Genomic DNA, 19,747 nt, shown 5'->3' on the forward strand with positions numbered 1-19,747 from the left:
TTTGGCAACTATTCATCAAGAAATCTAGAAAGATGATAAAACAAGTGCATACCAACAAAGAAAGCCTAGTAAATTGATTTTTACAAACTCACCATAGGAACTTGAGAGGTGTGTGCTGCAAGTGTTCATGTGCACAGAGGCATCACCCTAGAGGCATGCCTCCCCCAAGTTCTGCTGATGTTGCCTGAGGTTCCATCAAAAATCATATCAGCAACCTAGTTGCTGAGATGGATAGCATCATCTCAGGGGTTTCTGACCTTCATCAACAGGAAGAAAATTTCAGCTGAACTCTGCAAAAGCTCCAGGACAACATAAATCACATTTGGACAGCCTGTGCGTTCTATCTAATGCATGAAGACACCCAATGATACATCGAGACCAGGATAATAAAATGAACTAACAGAAGAGAAAGAAAAATTAATTAGTGTTCTCTGCTCATCATGTAAAAAGCTACTGGCCTTTTTTGGTTGTTGTTGTTGTTGTTTTTTCCTATTAAGAAAAAGAGATGACAGAACTGTCCTAAACCAGCTTGCACTTAATTAAGCATTTCTTAAATACATTTTAATTCAGAGTTTAGAGAAAGAAAGCATCACTAAAAATTATACAAAGGAATGGTCTGGCTTCTCTTAAGCAAAATAAATGACAAATGAAAGCAATAGCTGTAATTAATGGTATTAAAATGCAAGCAACTCAGCCCCAGTTAATAGGTAATTGTGGAGAGAAGACAAACTATGCTTTTAAAATTAAGGGATCAAAACATAGCCCTGCTCATCTGAAGCTGAAATCAGATTGCTCATCACAACAGTGAGATCCATAGAGCAGCAGGCTTTTCCAGAGTCTATGCAAGGATAACTGATGGAAGGCTCCTATTGGTGACATCCTTGAAAACATCAGTGTTTTGGTAGGGTGCACATCTGTAGTGTAATAAGAAAAACAGACATGCTCAAAAGGGTGGATGTATAAAGATGAATCTTCTCTTCCACTTTGGGTTAAAGTACAGGGCCATTGGTTTGTTTCATTCATGGGATGCCAGGTTTGATGACAGGAAAAGCCTATACATAGCACATGTACTACTGCTTCCATTCTTTCATTCTCTGCAGACATCTCTAATCACAAACTATATATATATATATAGTTTACCCTCTGGAGATACCACTAATCAATCACACATTAGTTTGGGCAAAAGATATATCTATATGTACCACATATACCACTGCTCCCATACCTTTAGCCTTTGCAGGCATGCTTAATCAATCATGCATTTGTTCTAGCAGAAGTCCCATTTCTCACATTCAGTTTGCTGTTATCAGTTGGAGCATTCTGGCTGGGTCACAACCAATCAGAATGGAAGCCACTGAAATCAATGCTTTGCAACCCTTTCTGTACAGCCTTATCCAGACTGAAAAAATCTACAAGATGCCTAAATTCTATAGAAATCGGGGATTTGGGATATAATAGAAACTTTGTTGTTTACTTTGTTGTTTACTAACAGGTCCCATATGTACCTTCTCTGGTCTCCTGAGAAGGGTTAACCACTGAGTCAACGTTAAAAAGTAGAAGGAAAACCATGTCCTAATAAGCTGGACCATGCTGCTTACTTGCAATTCTAGGTACTCTGAAGCCTGAGAGAAGAGGTTCTTGAGTCCCAGGCAAACATGGGCTACAATAAGAAGTTTCAGACCAAATCTGCCTATACAGAATCCCTGTCTAAAAATTCCAATGAAAACATAATAAATTAACGGGGCAACTTGAACTCTGTGAACATAGCCTTCTACCCAACCAGAAGGGCAAGAACCTCAAGCATGCCAGCTCACCAATGTAGTGATATATTGTGTACCCTAATAAAATTTGCCTGAAGATCAAAGAACAGAATAAGCCATAAATTAAACATAGATGCCAGGAAGTGGTGGCACACAACTTTAATTCTATCACTCAGGAGGCAGATTCATCTGGATCTCTGTGAGTTCAAAGCCACCCTGGATTATATGAGATTGACTCAGTCGAGGAGAGAAACAGAGCCAGGCAGTGGTGGCTCACACCTTTAATCCTAGCACTTGAAATCTCTCTCCTTTAATCTCAATATTTAGGAAGCACACACACCATTAATCCCAGCACTAGGAAGAAAGTAATGCCTGGGTGGAGAAAGGTATATAAGATGTGGGGAGACAGGAACTAAAGGCTTTTTTGCCTGGAGCCCTATTGGCTAAAGACTCAGAGACGTTCAGAGAGAGGATTTATGGAGTTAGTGAGGTGAGACATGGCAGCAACTTTTTCCTTTGTCTCTCTGATCTTTCGGCAAATTTTATTAGGGTGCACAATTTGTCACCACACACCAAGACCACAGAAAGTGTCTCATCTCTATTTCCATGTTTTCATGGGCACTTGAGGAATCAAACAGCCTGGAGGCCACCATACTGGTGTTCAAACCTCGGCATTTGAGAACTTGAGTGAACCCAGAGCTCTGTGAAGGGATTTCTCACAACCAGTTTCAAGGCCAAGAGGAGTGTGTATCTGACAGCTCCACACTCCCACCTGCACACTCTGGGCTCCATCTGGGCTAGCAGTATGTGCCCAGTGCCCCCTCGTCATCTAACAATTGGGTTCCTGGCCCATGGGAGACTAATTTAACTTGACACCCCAACCCCCTTGTAGACACTTCATCACTTTTGCTTATGTCTCCCTCTCCCTAGCTCACCACCATCCTCAGATTTTCCTAAGACACATGAAAGAGATATGCTTGCCTAGCATCTCATTTTCAAAATTAAGACTTAACCTACAGATAGCACATAAAAGGCAGGCAGGCACATAAAGGCATTCTGAACTCAAACACTTATCTATGAAGCTAACTCCCAGCCATCCTGGGGAGTCAAACATTGATGGGGACCCTCCACCTCAGAGAGCCTGAAGTGTCTGTGCATTGAGAACTTAGACAATACTTTAGTGTGAGCAAATGAGAGGGTGCTGAGCACAGGAAGGCACCACAGAGCATTGTTTTGTACTGGCCCTAGTTGCCTCTGCACCGTTGAGAAGCTCTTTACAAAGGTTCTCATGGGGGGGAGCTCCTCAAATGCTCGGAAGAGTGAACTCCTGAGCAGCATGCACTGATTTGTTTTGTTTAGCTTTCCCATGGGATTGCATAAAAGGAAATGCAGTCTAGTGGTCAGGAGTCAATGGAGCACTACCTTGCTGAAACCCATCTCTCTCCTTACCCCTGAGGGATCTGAGGCCTGTTCACTAATCTGTTTCCATCTCTTGTCTCATTTGGGAACAAAATTATATGGCTCACAAGGCTCTTGGCGAATCTGATAAAAAATTAAATGTGAAGAACTCAAAACTGCCCTTGGCCTTCTCTAAGTGTCAACTAGATACTGCTGTTATTGTCTGTTTTCTCCTCTGAAGAAAACTCATTCAAGAGGCTGGGAATGAGGATCAGCTGATAGATACATACGTAGATATGCCCAAAATGCATTGGTTATAAATCCAGTACCTTATAAACCAGGTATGGTGGTGCACACCTGCGATTTCAGCATTGAAGATATAGAAACAAGAGGGTCAGGAACAAGAGGGTCATGAGTTCAGGACTGTCTTTGGATTCACAGTGAGTTCAAATTCAGTTTGGAATCCCTGAGAAACTGTGTCCACGATTATTCCAAAACAGAGGCAAAGGCTAGGCTTCTTTCACTGGGAATGAGCTATGTGTGACATCAACCGTGGCTGAGGACAAGTCACAACCTTGGAGAACTAGCATGAGCTACAAATGTGAGTGATGAGAAAAGCCAAGGAACACCGAGATATGATCATACATCCCTGGCCACAGATGGCAAGATCATGAATGAGAAGATGAAAGTCCAGAACCAAGCAGAACGAACAGAGAAGCAAAGATGTCTAAGCAAACATAGCATAGACATCCCAAGGCCAGGACAGTGTGTTTAACCCCTTGATTCCTTTTCAAGGCTTTACCAGATTCAGTGTAAATTTGATTGTATTCCATGAAATGGGTTGAGTACTCTCTATGCTTATTGAGTTTCCTTTGCCTCTCCTGGCCTATTTTCCATCTCATCCTCAAGCCCTGTTTTTTACTGTATCTTGAGCGCCAGTTCTTAGGACCTCCATTCATGTGTCGTCACACACCTTGCCACAGATGTCTAGATTTATACCCAGCCTGGGATACCACCCGTTGTGTAGCTTTTTGTGGGGAGATGTGGACAACCATCTAGATAGAGCACAATGACAGGCCAAATAAACAATTTGACTGAAATCCAACATGGTGACACAATGGGCTCCTCAGGCTTTTTTATGGTGCATGGCATGAGTGAGGAGTTACTTAGAGAGACATGGATGACACACAGACCATTGCATCAACAAAAAGGCCATCTAGCATGGGTTAAGGCTCATCCTTGGAGCTCTGATCTACTTTCAGTACAAAACAGGAATGGACTCTCCATACCTGCTGATACCATTGTTTCAGACTATTTCTGGCCTCTCACCCAAAACAAGTGCTGGCCAAAAATGTATTCTGAGTGGGCAATGCTAGGCAGAGCACATCAGCTTCTCAGACCATCACAGCTTCAAGCCTACACAAAGGAAACTTGAGCTGTAACTTTCAGAACTACTCAAAAGCCTTCTTCACAATTTCCTGGCAGATCTAAAGCTATTTGGCTGCCCCAGGCCGGGTGATAAGTGAGGAAATGAAGCCCTGCCTGTGTTTACAGCCTTTGACAAATGGGCTCTTGTCTTCCACTGACAGACTCTCTCTGACTGATGCACCAGCCTCTGTGCTCATCACCAGAATCACCGTCCTCATCATAGTCTGAAATTCAGATGGATTTTACACCACAAATAAAAATGAATTCAAATGTCTCAGTTCCCCAAGCAGAAACACAGGTGCTGTAATGTCATGCTTGTGCAGCTGTACACAGTCAAGCAGGGATGCAGTGTGATGGGTTACCTCCCATCACCTTTGCTGAATCCACATTAGTTCTGTGGCATTCACCTGTGGGAAGCCATTATGGATAGTCCCATATCAAGTAGCAGGGTACTGCACTCCACATGCCTGTCATATTTCCAGTGACATCTTCCAGTAGATCAAAGGAGATGGAAGGACCCCATTCTGGTCTAAGGACATTCTCAGGAGCCCTGCTAATTTGCAGGGTTGGAAGTGAAAGAAACAAAATAAGATCATATCTGGGTAGCCACCTTAAAATGTCCCATATACAACCAGGTGTGGTTTTCCAAGTGACAGTGAGCTTTCTGGTGGCCCCCAAAGAGCAGACAGCCAAGACACAGAAAAACAGGAGAAAAGGGGAATGCCTTCTCACTCTACTGAGTCTCTTCTAGGGGCCACCAAACCCCTAGAAGATGGATGGAGAAAGAAGAGAAGCAACTCCTAAAAGTTGTCCTCTGGCCCCACATGTGTGTCATGACATGTATATAATAGATAAAATAAAAATTTAAAAATAACAGCATCTCCCAGGGATCTTTGACGGGGTGGGGACTGCCATGGTTCTTCCAATTAGCCTGGGATGCAACAGAGAAAGAACTCATCTCCAAGTGAGCTTCATTAGCAAAATGGAACAAAGGGAGGCATGGAATTAGAAGAGGAAGGACTGGGGTGTGGCTCATTCATTAGGGTGCTTGCCTGGCATGCAGGAAGTCCTGAGGTGGATCCCCTGCACCATATTATCTAGCCGTGGTGGCACAAGCCTGTAATTGGAGCACTCCAGGGGTAGAGGCAGGAGTAGCAGTTCAAGGTCATCCCCAGTTACACAGTGAGTATGAGGCCAGTCTGGTCTACATAAGACACTATCAAGGAAGAGAGAGGCAGGTGGAAGAGGGTATTTGGGGGACCCTTCAATGAGGTGTTTATATTTAAAAAAAATTATATCAATGGGATATGCAGTGAGGTACATGGCAAATGTAGAGATGGAGGGGCCGAACTACTTCTACATATGCAGAACATGTGGGAAGAGAAAAAGCAGAGGAAGATTATAAGAAAAATACACAGCTGAAAAGAAAATCAAAGCTATTTTGGATGCTGTCAGGTCCTGGAGAGAGGCAGGGGCAGTGTTCAGTCTTCTCAACTAACAGGAGTCTAGCTTTAGAGAGTCTCCCCCCGAGAGCAGTCACCTGCTATACAATCCACATGGGCCAAGGGGTGGTTGTTTCTGAGGCAGGTTTACTTATTATTGTGGCACCTCTGTCATCTCTTGTCACTTTAATTCCACTTTATCAAATTGCCAACATTTCCTGAGGCATTTAGGTTGCACAGGAAGGGACATAGGGGTACGTGCACACACCAGGAGAAGGTTCATCTCTTCAAATTTAAAAATCATGGTAACAAATTATACATCACAGTAGAGAAGGACCAGGATGCCTTCTTAGATGCAGATGACAGCCACCCCAGCTGCTCCAGCAGACACCTCCCTGTGTGGCTGCAGCTGTACTGACAGCAGAGACCACAGGATGTGTGTGTGCTTCTGATGAGGCCAGAAGACGCTTCCTCTCTGGGACACTTAGCTATGGACTGAGACTTGTCCAGAAAGGGAAAGGCCTTCAGGAGAGCAACATCTGTAGCCAGGGACACACAGTCTGAGAGGGCTCTACTCTTCATCTACCTTAGTGAGACTCAGCAGCAGCTGCTGCAGCTGTTGGGTTCATCAACCATGTCAGCTCAAATCTCAGGGAACAAGTGACAAACCTTTCAGAATGTGTCCAGCCTAACTCAAGTATATGTGAAAAGGGAGTGTGTGTGTGTGTGTGTGTGTAATCTCCTTTCTTCAGAAGAATGAGAGATATGTAGAGAATGAGTATGTACAACTTCCTCCCCCAATAAGCTTCACAGATAAGCCACAGAGCCAGGTGTTGATGATGGACAGAAAGACCACAGACAGTAAAGGCAGGAGAAATGGAGCCTGGAATTCTCAAAATATGTTCCAGCGCATCTGTCTTGTTAATGTCAGAGCGGAAGTTATTCCTTCAGCACCTCCTGCCTTGGCAGCTTTAAACTCTATCAGAAAGTTATTTCTTAAATACTACACTGGAAATAAATATACTTATGGACATCATAAAAATTTTAAGGAAATTCTGAACATCCTTATGATTTTGTTATAAATTTGAGATGTAGCCAAGGGAACCAGCTTTCTGAGCACAGTGATTTGAGCTCAGTGGCTGTAACAGGACAAGACAGCAGGTAAAGTCTATGAGGCTATGTGTCAGTTAAATGGCAATTCCTGTGTCCCACACACAGATATCCATCTGTGCACATTAGAATGCTCCCTTACTACACATGGCATCAGAAACCAGAACTTCAACACACACATGGGATCAGAACTCAGCTTGAGCAAAGTTGTAGTGTACACTGAGATGCTGTGATCAACATTTCATAAAACTATACAACAACTGCTTTATATTTAGAAGAAAGTTCTGTTCTGAGAGTCCTCTGACCCATTAATCATCAGATGCCTTACCCATCATGAAACCATTGCTCAAAACCTTGCCATGAGATAATCACTGCATGGACCCACATCAGCACTGTCACTACGAGAAACACCTTCCTAAATTCCTAGACAGTGTCAGGAGGAGCCAGGAGGTCCATGCCCTGTGTTCTCACATATGCAACCTCTTTGCATTCACCACATTAGTGGTGAAACTGGATCTGTTCAGTAGGGCTTTGCCACAGAAAGTTCTGTGAACTTTTTCTAATAAAGGGAGACTCAGAATATCAAATAACAAAGACCTGGCCATTGCTTCTCCGGAGGAGACCCACACCAAGGCTAACAAGCAAAATAAATGGGTGGAAAATTCATTCATCTCCAAAGTGACCTTCCAATGGTCTCCTATCTCCAACAGGAAGTCACTGCTCATGTGGATGGGTCCTGGAGGAAATTAAGGTAAGCTGTCTTTCAAAAAAATACACATAGATCAGATACCAAGAGATATATGCTGGGAAGCCAATGTAATGTTATACAATGCTGTGTATGATACTTGCATCAAATATCAAGCATGTTAATTAAAATTGTGACATGAAGCATCAGTAAGTGATTTCTTTCTGAAAAGGATAGTAAAATAAAACCATGCTTTTGTAAAAACTAATTACATTACACACTCTTCACTGCAGCCATCAGAAACAACACAGACCTTGGGAGAATAAAATGATGGACATTTTAAGCTGTGACTGTCTCTGAATGTCAATGCACAAGTCACCTCCAGAACAATGTCTGGTGAGGTGCACTCTAAACTCCTGGACTGCAACTGCAGCATTCCTATTGTGTTTGAAGCCAGAAATACAAAATATTTGGACTTACCTTTCTGTCCTCTGTTTCCGAGCAGTTACTGCAGTTGGCTTTGATATCCTGGAGGAGGAGAAAGAGGGAGAAAGAGCAAGAGTCAGCCTTGTACTTGGGTGACATTCTGTTGAGGTGCACTTTGCATTAATAAAAAACCACACTCCTGGCAGTTCTTTCTCTAGCCATTGCACTTTATGGCGGTGTACACAGTGGTGTTTGCATTTGAGGAATATGGATCTTGTAAGGAAGTATTATTACATGCAGATGAAGGGTGAACCTGAATGCTACAGATCACAGACCAGCAAAGAGAAACTGAGGGTCATTAAAATTATTCCTCCTTAGTACCTTTATTCATATGAGAAGGGACATTCTTTTTAGCAGATTTAATGTACTCTTCTACATTTGCCATATGCAAATATATCTGGCATCAACACAAGTCACAACCATGTAGTTATTTTTTTTCTATCAGCCATCTTCCTACTCATCTATCTCTCCACCCATCTATATGCTCATCCTCCCAACCATCAGTCCATCTAGCCACCCAATCAACCAACCACCCATCCACCCACTCATTCAGCCATCAGTCCATCAATCTGTCTATATCCACCCATCTCTCAGTCCATCTTCCCATTCATCTATCACTCTATGTATCCATCCATCTAACCATCAGTCGATCTCTCTTCCCATCCATACATTTATCCATTCACTCATCCTCCCACTTACCTGTCAGTCTGTCTGCCTGCCCATTGATCTCATGCATCCATCCATTCATCCACCTATTCATTCATCTACCAATCCATCCATTTGTCCATCCATCCATCCACCCATCTACCTGTCCATTTATCTGTCTGGATGCTTGCCCATCCATCCATCTGTGTATCTGCTCACTCATTCATTCATGTCTCTATCCATCCCTCACCTACTTGCCACCTAGTCCACTACCTATAGTTATTGCATACCCACATATAATACAATTTTTTATTTTTTCCTCATTCAAAGGTGAAATTTGTGGTCCCCAACTTTAATTAACTTGTTAGATAGAAGTGAAGACACATTCACACAAGAAGCTATGAAATGAATTTATTTATGAAAAATATTTGGGGTCTAAAAGATGGCTCATTAGGTAAAGACACCTATGATCAAGCCTGATAAATACTCATTCACTAAGATATACCTGCTAGAAGGAGAGATCCAACTCCAATAAGCTGTCCTCTGACATTTACAGGTATGCTCTGGCATGCACTCACCACCACACATACACACATACTCATGAAGTAAGTGAACAAACATAAAAAACTCAAAGAGCGATATTTAGTACCCACAAATATGAGGCCAGGTTCTAGGTACAAAGGGCCCAATAATGTATAAAATACAGGAAAGAACCTGTCTTGACAATTCATATTCTGGGGACAAAGAAAGAAAATACAAAAGGCAGATTGGTAAATGTATCTGGGAGAAGATATGTGCATATGTTTTACCATGTAAAACAATTCAGAGGTGTGAAATGCTGAGTAAAGGATGTGGTGATATTTTATTTGTGCTCTAACAAAAAGCTTGCCCGGGGATCAGAGGAAAAAGCCAGCCACTATATTAAACATAGAAGTTAGGCAGTGGTAGCACATGCCTTTAATCCTAGCATTCGGGAGGTAGAGATTCATCCAGATCTCTGTGAGTTCAAGGTCACACTGGGAAAAGAGCCAGGTTTGGTGGCACACATCTTTAATCCAAGCACTAGTTAATCATAGAGGTCTGGAGGTCTGTACAGACAGACAGGAAGTGATAGAGCTGAGCAGAAAGAGGAAGTGATGTAGCTGGGCAGAGAGAGGAAGTAAAATGGCAGGGCATAGAAAGGTATATAAGGCATGAGTATACAGGAAGTAGCTCTCTCTTGGGCTGAGGATTTCCTAGCTGTAAGAACTTGTGGCTTGGTTTGTTCTATTCCTCTTATCTCTCAGTCTTCACCCCAATATCTGGCCCTAGGTTTTTGGGTTTGTTGTTGTTGTTTGTTTGTTTGTTTGTTTGTTTAATAAGACCATTCAGCAATTCGTCTTATAGCAGGAATCTTAGCTTTCAATCAAAAGAAGTGGCCCAGTGTTTTAAATCTTAATGGCAGTCCAGACAAGATGATGGGCCCCTGGAATGAAGACCAGCCAATGAGGTAGCACATGTAAAGACCCCAGATGGTGGTGTGAGGCACTCTAGCAAGGAGGATGAAGCAAGAAAGAGAAGAAAGAAGAGGGCAATGCAGTGTACGCAAAAAGAAAAACACTTAGGGAGCAGCAAATACAGCCAAACACCCAGCATAGTCTTCAAAGTGTGCTCCCTGGGACTCCAGGAGCAACAGCAAAAGATTTTTTGTTTTGTTTTGTTTGTTTGTTTAAACACATTATTATGGTCATCTCGGGTAGTTTACAGAGGTTCCAAAAGAAAGAAGAGGGGCGGCTGAGGGTAGGCCCTCACAAGCCTGAGTACCTGAATATTCAGATCCCCAGAATCATAAAAAAGCTGGATAGTCCCCCATAATTCCAGGGCTCAGAAGTTGTAGATCGGGAACCCCTGGACTAAGCTGACTAGCTAGACTGGAGCACTGGCAAGCTGTGGGTTCAGCTGAGAGACCCTGCTTCAATGAAGAGAGCACAGAACAAGAAGGAAAAGAGGAAAAGCCCCAGTGTCAGCCTGGGCCTCCACACATACATATGAATAACCACACATGTAAACATTAAAAAAGAAAAAGAAAGGAGGAAAGGGAAAATACATAACTATGAACTGAGAATCCTATTTTAGTGTTGGTGTAATGAAACAGAATCAGTAGGTTCAAGAGACATCTGGACTTCCATATTTATTGAAACAATACTCAGGTGCTAAAATATTGAAACAATCTAAGTGTGAAACAGGGATAGGTGAAGAAAATATGATGTGTGCATACAGTTGAATATTTTTTTTCAGCCATTAAAAAGAAAGAAAGTGTGTGGTTTGAGGGAATGTGAATCAATGTGGTGGGAAGTAAAATACTTCAGGGACAGAAAAAAACCCACCATAGGAAACCAAGATCTCAAATATAAGGAGTTGGGTAAATTTGGCTAACCAGAACCTAGCAAAGTGCTAGCAGCCAGGGATCTGTCAATATAATGCACAGTTTTGATGAGACAGGAAGAGTGAGCTCAGGAGACTCCCGTACAATGTGGTGACCACAGTTCATAATGAGCTGCACTCCTACCAGATGGCACAGGAGTGGAGGAGCCATGATGCCCAATACAAGATTCTATGTGAGGCACCCAGATGTGAATTGGGTCTTCTAAGTAGAGACTTCCAAATATCCCATGCTACACCTGATAAACACATTTAAATAAATAAGTATGGGGGATACACATTTGAGTACAGAACCCTGGGCTGAGGGCTCATGACTGTTATAGAAGGCCCACAGGGCATCTTGGTGTGGCTGGATTTGGGGTCTTGTTTAGGCTCCTCCAGCCTCAGCATCAGACCTCCTTCCACCACAGAGCATCTATATGGATTTTGGTACGTGTCTTTCCCATTCAGAATCCTAGGTCTGAATCTTTGCTCTGCAGCATAGAGTTACTGTGAACAGGAGCTGGGGATCCTAGCATGGACCTGCCTCCCTGACACACAGCATCGTAAAGATGCTGCAAACAAGAACACACCATGCCTTAGGTCTTATCCAGTGTCCTGAGTCAGATTCCACAACAGCCATTTGTGGTCTGAACAGGTGCTCCTCTCCTCTGCCCCACTCCTCTGCCCCCCGACACACACAGGTCTCCTTGTTGGTGATCTAAGAAGTCTTGGTGTGGTTTTACAGAGAAGGAGCCTTTGAAAAAAGAATTCAAGATAAATCCAATTTCTGCGGTTGGGGTCTGATTCAACCCCTTGAAGAGCCTCCTTGGCCTGGGATTAGTTGATGGAGTACTTGCCTAGCATGCAGGGAGCTATGGCTTTAATCCCCAGCATCACCCAAACTGTGCCTAGTGAATGTCTGAATGAATGTCATCCCTGCACTCAGGAGGTGGAGACAGGAGGATCAGGAGTTCTAGGCCATCCTCCACCAAACAGATAGTTTGAGGTTATGTTATCTGAGCTAATGAGAAACAAACAAAAAACATTAAATTCAAAAGAGAGGAGCCTCCAGAAAATATGGGGACCCCTTCTGGAGGCAAAGGCCATAAAAGGGCAGTATGAGGAGTAGTCCCAGGATATGGGAGACATTGGCACCAGGTGCCCCCTTCCCTCTCTCCCACATACTCCGGACTGAACAGCTACAGTCTCTGATACTGGACTAGCATATGCTCGTGAAAAGTTTACCTGTCAGGGAACAAAAGCTCCAGGTGAGCTGAGCTTAGCTTGGAGGAAGGAAAGAGGGAAGCAGGGAGCACCTTCCATGCATGGGGAACTGAGCCTGTCATCCCAACTACCCTACCTAGGAGGCCAAGGGTAGAGGACCACAGGCTCAGTCAGGGCTAGCCTGGGCTATAGAGTCAGTTCAGTGTCAGCTTGGGCAACTTTTTGAAAGTGAGACACTTTTAAAAAGTAAAAGTAAAACAAAAACAAAGGGAAAGAAAGATGTAGCCCCTGGAGGAATGCCTACCAAACGTGTGCAAGACTGAAGCGGCCTGTGGCTGCTGCTGTTGTAATCACTGGTGTGACAAATTACAATCTGAAAGATACCTAGTGGCCCAGTGAGAAGCCCTGGGCTCTGTCTGCTTGGCCTCACTCTAACCAGCTAAAACAGGGACTTTGTCTCTTCTCCATAGTATCAGGTTAGAAATGAAGGGTCAGATTCTGCTGACCTCCGAAGAAGTGGCAAGGTGCTCATCAATAAACTGATTAAATCAATGACCTCAAGGCAGGTTTTCCTTTTTAATATGCTATGGACAGCCCACCTGAGTGATGGAGGGAAGAGGGGAAACGCCACCTGGCAGGATGGGAGCCCTGCCGCTTCTCTTAGATTATCCAATTTATTCTTGTCAGGATTAATTTACTAAACCTAGGCTGGATTTTTATTTAGATGATATTGTTGGTTTGTCATGCGCCTCAGATCCACTCTGAAGGTGCCCCAGGGGACGGCGCTCGCTTCTGAACAATGTTGGGCTCAAATTGGAAAAATGTCACTTTGGGCGCGAACAAATTATTGTTCAGATCGCTCTGCACAGAGCAGGCGTCTCCGGATGGTTCCGAGGTGACCTTTTCTGAACCCAAGTCGTTGTATAAGTACTTCAGCCCCACTTGATAACTTCGCTTGGAAAATAACTCAATGACTTAAGTATTAAGTATGAATCTAAAGGCTTGTACTCATTGCCAAGCAATCAATTTTCCTGCAGAAGCGGCTCATTGGCTTCCTGGAGCAGACAGCTGGACTGCCTCCAGTGAGGATTCAAGTTGTTGGCCACAGATAAGATTCAGCCAAGAGCATGGGGCCACCCTGTTTAGAGTTAGTTATACCATAGTGGGGGCCCTCCACAAAAGCAGGCTGACTGGGGGCTGGGAGTCAGCTCAGTTAGTGCTTGCCATGCTGGTCTGAAGACCTGAAGTTGATCCCAGGAACTATGTGAAAAGCCAGGTGTGGAGATGTGTGTTTGTAATTTTATCATCAGGGAGGCAGGAAAGGGAGAACCCTTGGATTTCATAGGCCAGCATATCTAGCTGAATTGGTGAGCTCCAGGTTCAGTGAGAGACCCTGTCTCAAAAACATGATGGTGAGCAACTAAGGCAGACAGCCAATGGAGCCCCCTGCACATACTGGTGAATGTGCATACAAGGAACATGAACATATACACACATTTTAAAAAGGAAGGGCTGAGGCTAACACCTCTTAGGTGACAGTACAATGGTCATTTCCTTACTTGGAAGTCACAGTCACCTTCCTGTAAGGAAGTCCTGGTATATGAGGTCTCCATTAATGGCTTCTTCCCATAACCTTTGTGAATCCCTGTTTTGTATGGAGAGCTGTTACCCCCCTTTTTAGGATCTTTTACAGTTTTCTCTTGTGAGGCTCCTGTGTTCTTCCAGCTTTCAGATTCCAAAGCCCACAGGGGTTGGTTCTGTCCAGAGGCGTTCATTGTTCCCTTTTCCCTCTTCCCAAGAGAGTTTTCTTCTGAGCTTTGCATGTTGGTTTTGTAGGAAAGAGTTATTTCTGGCCACAAGGCAGTGATGGCATGATCCTAGGTCATCTGTAAGCATCATTCATGGCTTTGAAGGGTTGGAACATAAAGTCCCCTATGATAAGTGGAGAAAGACGCCTGACATTGCGACCCAGGGTATCATACGGGGTATCATACAGAAGGGAGAACCTATGCATGGTTGAATTATAATTGCCAAAGAGATGTATGCCCATGCCTTGACCCTAAATTCCATAAAGAGGAGAGATTTTGGTGATGGGGTGTATGCAGGTGTGATTGAGCTCAGGAGACACGAAGATTCTGTGGTGTCTGGTTAGCCCCAACTCCGACACGTGGTGACTTTTGACACGTGGCGACTTTTGACACGTGGCAGTCCACTCAAAGACAGGCAGACAGCAGAGTGGTCTTGCAATAAGCCCAAGGACCCCTGGTCGGTGTGAGCATGGTCCTGCCCATGCCTTGACCTCAGGCTTGCAGCCTTCAGAAGGGAGACAGGGCGCATTTCTGTTGGCTAAAGGCACCTATGACCATTTGTCTCAGTAACTGTAGAAAATGAAAACAGAAGTTCAAGCTGCTGACCACTAAAGAAAGGTATGGTTGAAAGACCATAGACAGGGGAGAAGATATGCTTTGTGAGCAGGATTCCCAGACCATGGCAGATGGCATACTGCTACCCAGTGTGCTGAACTGATGGTGTCAGCCGTCTATACTGGAAGTGCGATGAAAAGACAAGAGGAGGCTGCTCAGTCTTGACATAAGAGCTAAATTTGGGTCACTGATACCAGTCACAGTGTCCTTCTCCTGATTCTAACAACCCACAGAGAGCACCATGTAAAGTCAAAGGCACAAGGCATGCTGAATTCATCCCTATGAAGTGTGGCAGGACACCAGCGTTGACTGACAAGCCCCAAATCACACCTGTGATCAACTCCCTTTCTCCTGTGAAGGAACCCTCTACAAGCTGAAGATGAGTGGCATGGTGGGACCATGACATCAAGGGGAATTCCATGCCCTCATGGTCCTGCAACAGGAATGCAGAGCCATGGAATCCCGAGTCAGGGCTAGAACTGGTTGTCTCTATATATGTAGATCTTTCTGATTGTTCACATGCTGACCTTTCTTATGGTGCTAAAAACAGTAATTACTCCCCCTTTAAAAATGAGTCCATGAAAGGCTTCAGATATGCCTCCTCCATGAAATAACACATACTTGCCATGAGCAAGGCTTTCTCTCTCTCTCTCCATATATATACATATACATAAAGAACACATATAGAGATTTGTGTGTATGCGTGTATATATGATGGACCTGTGGCAGTGGTGAGACTCATCTATAATTCCTGCAAGGTAGAGACAGGAGGATCACAAATTAAAGCCCAGCCTGGGCTACACATGCTAATATCCTTTCTCTATAGACAGATAAATAAATGAAGAAATGCGGGAATGCAAATGAGTTTAAAAGCCGAGACTGGGAATATGTTGCCCATTTTATGCAACTCCAATTTTGGTTTGGTTTGGTTTGGTTTTCATTTGTGTTCTTTTCCAAAGAAGATAATAAAAAGAAACTTGGTCCATGGAGGCATATAGCCCAGCTCTCCCATTTTGCAGATGTTAAACTGAGTTTCAGGGAGAGGGAGGAAGAGACCTCATACATGCTCATAGATGATATAAGGCACTTGAATCTGCCTGGTGTTCCGGTAATGTACCACAGAGCCTATGCCAGAGAAGGCCACTGAGTTTGATATTTCATTCAAGGTCACCCTCAGCTATATGATAACTTCAAAGCCAGCCTGTGCCAGAGACTCTGTCTCAAAACCAAACAAACAAAAGAAAAAATGTGAGTTCCAAAGTCCCCCTTCTGTGTACATTCACGCCACCATTTAAGCTCTCCAGGCTCAACAGAGGCGTGAAATGCCTACCGACAGAAGGTGGCTTGACAGGACATCAAAATGCATCCATCAGTCCTCTCTCCTCATTTTATCACCTTGTCACTGTAGTATCTCACTCAGGTCCCTGCAAACAGCGGCAAATACAGCTTGGGAGGGAAAAAATTGCACGATGCAATTATTCTTTCACTGATAGCCACCTCTTACTGTGTCTCATTTCTAGATTAAGAAAACACAGTTGACTTAAGGCTTAATTTTCTTTGTGGCTTTGGGCATGCCCAGTGTTCCTTGGAAGAAGACACCACCATGCCGATAAAGGATGCTGACAAACGTCATGTCCACAGGAGGAGAGTGGGTGCAACTATGAAATCATGCCTTACAGATGGTAGCTTGAGTCTGAATCCACTCAGCTGAAATGTCAGGATTCAAATCAGGTCATTTATTTGAATCCATAAAGAAAAACATAAAATGTATTCTCTCCACTTCCTAACAAGTTTCCATTCACTAATTTGTTTAGCACATACAATAACACATCTGGCCAGCAGATGGCAGCAGGGAACTTTGCAAAAACTGTCCATGCTGCCAAGCAACATAAAGGATCAGATTCCTCAATAAACTTCCTGAAATAACAATCTTTATGTTCCCTCAAAATTGTACTCTCCAATAACTGCATGTCTTAATTGCTAAGCTCTATGTACTTTCCAAAACCAAGATGGTTTAAAGACACATTATATTAATATGTACTTATCAAGGTTTAGCATATAAAGGATTCCCCCTTCAAGCCATAGGTATTGTGAAAAGGGAAACGCTAGGATTTCAGTCTAAAAGTGAAGAGCGTCAAGAGTCTAAGAATCATGTCACCTGGTGTCTGCCGTGTGGCTGGGGAGTCAGCATATTAACTTAGAAAAATCTATCAGAAATGGATTCAACTGCCCACACAGTGGCCTTCTAAGTAGGCAGAGGGATGTTGGGAAGAGTTAAAGAGCATTTCTTTGATAAATGATACTTCCTTTAGAAGAAAACTAAAAGCTGAAAAAGGAGAGGACCACAGAGGGCTCCCACAAACAAAGATTTTCTAAAAACAAAGCAAGGAAGATACTGCCACTGCCTTCTCTCTGCGGGACTGCTCACTGGCCTCACAGAAGCATTTGGCTGGCTCTCTCCCAAGGTTTTAGTAGCAAGGCTTCAATTCCAGCTTTGTACACAAGAGTGAGCCAGTGGAGGGAGGGGGTAGGGAAAGGGGCCTCAGCTAAGTGGTGACTGATGGTTTAGCACAATGGATCTGATCCCTGGGAGGTAGCTGCTCCTGGGCAGGGACCCTGTGATGAAGGTGAGCTCAAACCCAGGGTCCTTCAGCAAATAAGAGCTATGCATTGATGCCGCAGCAGGGGCTTAATGAGAGTGCTTTTAATTAACTGTAAAAGTAATTACCCATATTAGATGTAAATCACACTTGTTTCTACAGGAGGTGCATGATTTCAGCACAGCTTTTAAGAATACTTCTTGAAGAGCTGTTAGTTGCCAACTCTCTCCAGGAGTCCATGTGCTAAACAGCAACAAAATAATAACAGGGCCTGGGAAAACCAGCTAAGAACTATCTCTTTTCTTCTGCATCAGGCCCTAGCATTTGGCTACATGCTTTCCAAGGCTGCAGGCTCCAAAGGGCACTCCAGGCATATAGCACTCACATTGTGGAAGTTGAGGTGTGCTCCTTTTCATCTTAACTTTTAGCCACTGGGATGCTCCTGACAGCCCTTCCCCATGGATGGGGATAATTGCATGACTCAGGGAAAATAATGGGAAGGAGGGTTAGGGTGATACCCCACTCAGTAAAGCGCTTGCCTTGCAAGCACAGGAACCTGAGTTCAATCTCTCAGAACCTTTTTAAATGCTGGCCACAGTAGCTCCAGCACACTTGTAATCATAAGGCCAAGGAGGGTAAATAAACAGAGACAGCTGGTGAGTGGAACACACTGGCCAGCCTTCATTCCTGCTTGGTGAGGCCAATGAAAGACCTTGTCTAAGTACAGAAGGGAAAGCCTGTGAGATGGGTCATCAGGAAAAGTCTCTTGCTGCTAAGCCACTTGATTTGAGCTAGGACGCAAACTGTAAATGGAGAGAAATTACTCTCACGAGTTGTTCCTCCATCTATGCAAAAACACACACTCCCCACAGTGAGAGGCTGACTTCACCCCATATTTCCTGCATGTCCCACCCATAATTCTCCCATAGGACTATACCTATCTGTCTCAGAATCAAACTGAGTTAGAACAGCTGGAGGAGCGTGGGTGGAAAAGGAGGCAGGAGAGAGAGGGAATCCAGGTGAACTGGGACTGGGAGAATGTTCCATTCGGGACTTCTACAAGTGTGTGGGGAATGCCCCTACCCTTCTAGAAGGATGCAGTTGGCAAACACAAAATTACCCAGCAATTATTTATATGTTGATAAACACCTTCATTAAAGGATCTGAAGATGCAATTACCAAATTGAAGTTTAGTGCATTTGACTCAGCAACAGACTGATGATGGAGAAGGGGGAGGGTGGCTTTACACTCAGCCAGACAGGGACTCAATAGACAAGCAAGTCTCCGAAAAGATGCCCACCTCCCCTGTGGGAAGATGCCCACCTCACCCTGTGCAAAGATGCCCACCTCCATCCAGGTGAAGATGCCCACCTCTGCCCAGGAGAAGTTGCCCACCTCTGCCCAGGTTAGATGCCCATCTCTGCCCAGGTTAGATGCCCATTCTGCCCAGGCTAGATGCCCATCTCTGCCCAGGTTAGATGCCCACCTCTGCCCAGGTTAGATGCCAATCTATGCCCAGGTTAGATGCCCATCTCTTCCCAGGTTAGATGCCCATCTCTTCCCAGGTTAGATGCCCACCTCTTCCCAGGGGAAGATGCCCACCTCTGCCCCTCTGAACAGTGTGGGGAAACTTTGTGGTTTTCTTGTCAGAGTCACCGTTGTGTGTTTACCATGGATGTTGCTTGTATTGGGTTAAAAGGAATAGAAAAACAGGGAAACTTAAAGGGAACATGAGGAGGCAAAGAGGCTCCTCCCTCAGAAATCTGATTGAAGTCTTTCCCAGGTTGGCTGTTTAAGAATATTGATGCAAACAACCAACAAAATATACTGTGAAAGCTGGGCATGATGATGCATGCCTTGAATCCTGGCTCTCAGGAGGCAGAGGCAGGTGGATTTCTGTGGGTTTGAGACCAGCCTGGTCTATATGGTAAGTTCCAGCCCATCTATGGCTACACAGTGAGACCCTGTCTTAAAAAAATTTTTTCTATGAAGATTGCCTGCATAGAGATATCTTTTTAAGAGAGAAATTCCAAATGAGAGTCCTAAGTGAGCAATGGGCCATGATTTAAGTCTGAGCCTGTGTGACTTGTCTCTGTTGTAAACCTGTAACTGTCTTGGAATCTCACAAACATTGCTAACCCGA

At 44.1% G+C, this 19,747-nt stretch overlaps 1 protein-coding gene across 8 annotated transcripts in view; it reads right to left on the reverse strand.

Annotated features, from left to right (window-relative positions):
• The window catches only part of Rbfox1 (RNA binding fox-1 homolog 1), a 1,681,994-nt gene that overhangs the window by 928,905 nt on the left and 733,342 nt on the right, over positions 1-19,747 (reverse strand). For all 8 annotated transcript variants that reach the window (XM_036197533.1, XM_036197529.1, XM_036197532.1 and 5 more), the window contains one exon: positions 8,304-8,351. The gene's annotated coding sequence lies outside the window, so the exon portion shown is untranslated. The remainder of the gene's footprint in view (positions 1-8,303; positions 8,352-19,747) is intronic.

Source organism: Onychomys torridus, chromosome 8 (genome assembly GCF_903995425.1).
Source record: "Onychomys torridus chromosome 8, mOncTor1.1, whole genome shotgun sequence".
In the NCBI taxonomy this organism is placed as follows: Eukaryota; Metazoa; Chordata; class Mammalia; order Rodentia; family Cricetidae; genus Onychomys; species Onychomys torridus.